This window comes from Malus domestica, chromosome 03, assembly GCF_042453785.1.
Source record: "Malus domestica chromosome 03, GDT2T_hap1".
Classification (NCBI taxonomy): domain Eukaryota; kingdom Viridiplantae; phylum Streptophyta; class Magnoliopsida; order Rosales; family Rosaceae; genus Malus; species Malus domestica.
Window position 1 is genome coordinate 2,491,261 of NC_091663.1, and position 6,073 is coordinate 2,497,333.

The window sequence follows — 6,073 nt, forward strand, 5'->3', positions numbered from 1 at the left end:
GCTGCGAGACTCGTACCTATACTTTACGAGGGTTGGTTCAGTCTTCAGTACCAGTAATTTCCTGCACTTGCATGACTGATGCGTAGTGTGTGCACATAAGAAAGCATCCAAGTTAACATAGAGATATACATGCAGACACTATTACGCACAACCAAACCAAAGTATAATCAATAATTTGACATTCAGAAGTTAATTTTCAGTTTTATCTAGTAGCTTCGAGGCTCGTTTTGTTGAAATTTGTGGTATTATATCTATTAAAAACATACAAAGGTTACACAAAATATATATAGGAGTTTGAGTGAGTTGCAAACTGCACTCAACACTCACGACAGCCAGCATAGGATGCCATGCACTCAACACTCACGACAGCCATCATAGGATGCCACACTAATCTCCTTAAATCATGCAAGACAGTTAACTTCCTTGAGGCATAGGGAGCCACACTAATCTCCTTAAATCATACAAGACAGCCGGCACTTGAAATGATGATAAGATCAAGAAGAAAATAGAAGGCTATTAACTAGATAAAACCCTAATGAAGTTGACCCTAATCAGGAGTAGTCATAAGTAACCTGAGGTCCTTCCTTCAATACTCCCCCTCAAGCTGGATCCAAAAGGTTGATGGATCCAAGCTTGCCAAGAAGAAGCTGAAATTGATGAGAGGCCAAGGATTTGGTGAATAGGTCCGCAAGTTGATCCGAGCTCCTTACAAACTGCGTTTGGATAACCTGAGATTGAACTTGTGTACGAACATAGTGACAATCGACTTCAATGTGCTTGGTTCTCTCGTGAAAAGCTGGGTTGGAAGCAATGTGCATTGCAGCTTGATTGTCACAGAAAAGGGACATGGATTGATGATTGAAAACACCTAAGTCACATAGTAAACCTTTGAGCCAAATTAGTTCACACGCAGTAGATGCCATGGCCCGATATTCTGCCTCAGCACTGGATCTTGCAAAGACAGTTTGTTTTTTGCTTTTCCATGAGACAAGGTTGCCTCCCACAAACGTGCAATATCCCGTTGTAGACTTACGAACAATGGAATTGCCAGCCTAATCTGCATCACAATAACCTGTAATCTGAGTGCTTGCATTGTTCTTCATGATTATACCACATCCCATAGAACCTTTTAGATACCGAAGTATCCTTTTGACTAGGTTAAAGTGCTCCATCGTGGGAGAGTGCATAAATTGGCTAACAATACTGACAGCATAGGTAATGTCGGGCCTTGTGATGGTCAGATATATCAACTTACCAACCAGCCGCTGATAATAGCTTATGTTCAGAAGAGGTTGGCCCTCTAAGCTGAGCTTAAGTTTAATGTCAAGAGGTGTAGGGACCGGTTTAGCATCACTCATGTTTGCTTCCTTAAGGAGATCAAGAACATATTTGCGCTGGTTAAAGAAGAAGCCCTTGTGAGAGGTAGCCATTTCGATGCCAAGAAAGTATCTTAGTACACCAAGATCTTTTATTGCAAAGCGTTGCTGAAGAGAATGCTTGAGTTCTTTGATTTCTTCAGGGTTATCTCCGGTGATGATCAAGTCATCAACATACACAAGAACAACCAATGTAACAGCGGTGCCTGAGCGTACAAATAAAGAGGAGTCCGCATTGCTTCTTCCAAAACCAACATTGATAAAGACTGAACTAAGCTTAGCATACCAGGCTCTCGGTGATTGTTTAAGACCATAAATTGATTTGTGCGGTTTACACACAACATCCTGTTTATGACTTTGAGAGTGACCCGGTGGTAATCTCATGTAGACGTCTTCTTCAAGCTCACCATGTAAGAAGGCGTTTTTGACATCCATTTGATACATAGGCCACCATTTGTTGACAGCCACGGACAAGAGTACGTGCACTGTGTTCATCTTTGCAACCGGGGCAAAGGTTTCCTTGTAGTCCACATCAAATGTTTGAGTGAAGCCCCGGGCTACTAATCATGCCTTGTGTCTTTCTATAGACCCATTCGAGTTGAATTTAATCTTGTATATCCACCTGCAGCCTACTATCTTTTTTCCTTTGGGCAATGGCACAATGCTCCAGGTTTTATGTTGATCGAGTGCATGTAATTCATCTTGCATGGCTTGCTGCCACACCTGGGATTGGTTAGCTTCTTGAAATGATTGAGGCTCTTCATGCGCAGATATATTACTCAAATAGACAGTATAATTAGGTGACAACTTTTGGTAAGAACATTAGTTGGATAAGGGGTGCTTGGGCTTGTACGTAACAAAGTCCTGCAGTCTTGCTGGTGGGTGCCTCTCACGAGTTGGATTTCGTCGAGGTATGATAGGAAGAGACTCTTCTGAAGATTCTTCAGGACCAATACTGCGTAGAGTTTCATTTTCCACAAGCATGGTGCTGTCGTCATATGGAGCCGGTTGATTTGGGGCCACAAGATCCATTGTATGAGGTTGATCACCCAAATTGTTGAGTATCTCAGTCCTTGGCAGTGGAAACATGTCCAAGATAATCTCCCCCTGACTTGTACCATCCAGAGACTTACTGTAATAAGAATTAGTTTCATGAAATTGAACATCCTTTTAAACAATTAATTTCTTAAGTTGTGGATTGTAACACTTATACCCTTTTTGTATGGACGAGTAGCCAAGGAAAATGCATTTAGTTGCCCTAGGATCAAGTTTGTCTTGATGTAAGGGCTGAACATGAACAAAACAGATGCATCCAAAGACTTTAAGGTGAGACAAGTCCACCTTTCTGTTCTTGACTATCTCCATTGGAGATTTGAACCCCAAAACCCTACTAGGTAACCTGTTGATCAGGTAAGCTACTGTCATGACGCCTTGAGACCAAAAACGTTTTGGTACATTCATTTGTAACATCAATGCCCTAGTTTTTTCAAGGAGATCATGATTTTTTTCTCTCGGCAACACCATTTTGTTGGGGTGTGCCAACACAACTAGTTTGATGTATGATGTCATTGTTACTCAAATATTGAGTCATGACTTGGGACATGTATTCGGTGCCATTATCAAACCTTAAGGTTTTGATTTGAGAAGAAAAATGATTTTTAACAAGGTTGTGAAAGTCCTTAAACACTTCCATCACCTCACTTTTTGATTTTAACAAATATAACCAGGTGGCTCTTGAATAATCATCAACAAAAGTTATGAAATATTTATAACCATCAAAAGATTCACTTGATGGTCCCCATATATCAGAGTGTACAAGCTCAAAAAGGTGAAAAACTCTAGACATCGAAGACCCTAGTGGTAGTCTTGTTGCCTTTGACAAATGGCAAGTTTCACAGTGGGTTGATTCTTTGCCTAAGTCAGGGAATAAGGTGGACAAGATAGGTTGAGATGGATGGCCTAGTCGCTGGTGCCACAAGGAGACATCTTGAATGAAGGTATGGATGGACTTTGACTTGGCATGGAACCCACAGGAAGAGCTTTTCGATATGTAATAGAGACCATCAATGTAAAACCCCTCACCAATCGTCCTCTTGGTTATACAATCCTGAAAAATGACATTTTTTGGTGAAAAAAATGGCCAAACAATTTAAGGAATTTGTGATTCTTCCCACTGAGAGAAGTTGAAATGGAAAAGATGGGACATATAGGGCCATAGACTCTATTTGATCAGATATCAGGTGGATTTTCCCTTTCCTACAATCCTAGCACCTTCACCATTAGCAACAGATACATGTGAATGATTATGTAGTTTCTCAAATTTGTGTAACTTTGACATTTGATTAGTCATATGATCTGTGGCACGAGAATCTACAAACCAAAAATCATGTAACTCATTTATTTTAAGAGCAGTTTGGAAAGCAGTTACAATACCTTTCAAATCTGTCTGAGGTACACAATCAGCATCAGCTAAAAAACCTGCAAATTTGCCCATCAATGCAGTAGTACTTCCATCTTCATGATCAACAAATCCCTCATTTCTTCCCTTCTTTTGTTGGAGATACGCTGCGAACTCATTTAACAGGGTGGCAGGATTTGCAGTGAACTGTTGATAAGTATCAAAACTGTTGATAGATGAAGATGTTGCAGTGTTGGCACGAGGGTGTGCTCGACTTGTCTTTGGTGCGGATTTATCCTTCATGAAGTCAGGTTTGAGTTCTGGATGTAGGATCCAACACTTGTCTCTCACATGCCCGATGTTGTCACAATGTAGGCACTTCAAATGAGGGTTTTTACCTTTATACCTTTTTTCATTTGTCAGGTAAGCCCTAGCTTCTGTCATGTTGGTTTTTATACCATTGTTAATGACTTTTCTCCTTACTTCCTCACGTTGGATAGTTGCACAGACACTAGTGAAAAATGGTAGCTCTGGGTTCATGAGAATGTGACTTCTCAAATCCTTATATTCTGAACTTAAGCTAGACAATAATTGAAATTTTTTATCTTCTTCAGTTCTTTTAAGGAGCACTGAGGAATCAGTAGTGTGAGGTCTGTACACATCTAACTCATTCCACATGCTTCTCAAAGAACCAAGATGTTGAACAAAGCTTTTACCTTCTTGCTGTATATTGGAGATATCCTTCTTGAGTTGAAAGATGCGAGCTGCATTGTTTTGATTTCCATACATCTCCTTCATGGTGGTCCAAAGAGTGAGAGACGACTCGGAATAGCTGAAGAGTTCAGCAACCTTCCTTTCCATAGAATTTAACAACCATGACATGACCAGTTGATCTTTACATAGCCACCCTCCAAATTCTGAAGAAGAAGCATCTGGTGCAGGTTGACTGCCATTGATGAAACCAAGCTTGGATCTTCCACCGAGAGCAAGACTAACAGCCATTGCCCATGGCAAATAATTAAACTCATTCAATAACACTGAACTGAGACGTTGGTTTGGATTGATATCCATTTCAGATGCGCTTATAGATGGAGAAGCAATGATGCTTACATCCTCTGGACTTCCATCTGCCATTGTTTTTGAAAAATAAACACAGCAGTTTCGATATACAGAACATGCTTAGAATGATGCCCGCTCTGATAACATGTTGAAATTTGTGGTATTATATCTATTAAAAACATACAAAGGTTACACAAAATATATATAAGAGTTTGAGTGAGTTGCAAACTGCACTCAACACTCACGACAGCCAGCATAGGATGCCATGCACTCAACACTCACGACAGCCATCATAGGATGCCACACTAATCTCCTTAAATCATGCAAGACAGCTAATCTTCCTTGAGGCATAGGGAGCCACACTAATCAGCCACACTAATCTCCCTAAATCATGCAAGACAGCCGGCACTTGAAATGATGATAAGATCAAGAAGAAAATAGAAGGCTATTAACTAGATAAAACCCTAATGAAGTTGACCCTAATCAGGAGTAGTCATAAGTAACCTGAGGTCCTTCCTTCAATACGTTTAGTTTCGTACACGTCCCGTTTTGGTAAACTTTAGAATGCAAACAACAACAAAGCCTTATCCGACTAAGTGGGTTCAACTGTATGAATCCGAGAATGCCATTGTACTCAGTTTGCCGCTAGTCTTCCGTTAGCTCCATGTGCTCCACGTTTTTTTAAAGTCTCTTTCCAAGTCTTCATAGTTCTTCCTCTACCCCTTTTGCCCTAAACCCTTGAATCATAATCGCATTTTCTAACCGAATAATGATTGTCTATCTTTATGAATAACAAATATTGAGTTCTACTAAGATATTAGCTAGCTAATATTACTTTTGGCTTTGGAAAGCTGTTATTCTGTTTTTTTCATGGCATCCTAATTATTTGAAACTAAAAAAATTATTTAGAGATAGCAAAAATGGAAATTTGTGGCTACAAACATGTGATCAAGGAGTTACCACAAACTTGCAACTGCAAAAAAAGAGGTGGTTGAAACTTGAAGCCCAAAAATTCAGCTATTTGTGACTGCTGTCAAATTTGTTCACATTTCTCATCAAGATTTTCTTTCATTTTGTTAAGGTTGGGTAGAAAGATAAAAGTGGTAACACCTCCTTCCACCATCTCACCTTTCTCTCCTTTGCAAGAAGCCAGACAACATTTTTGCTGTGGCGATTGGGGACGAACTTCGGCAATTTCCAAGTATTCTCCAGGTTTACATATATATACAATTTTCTTATC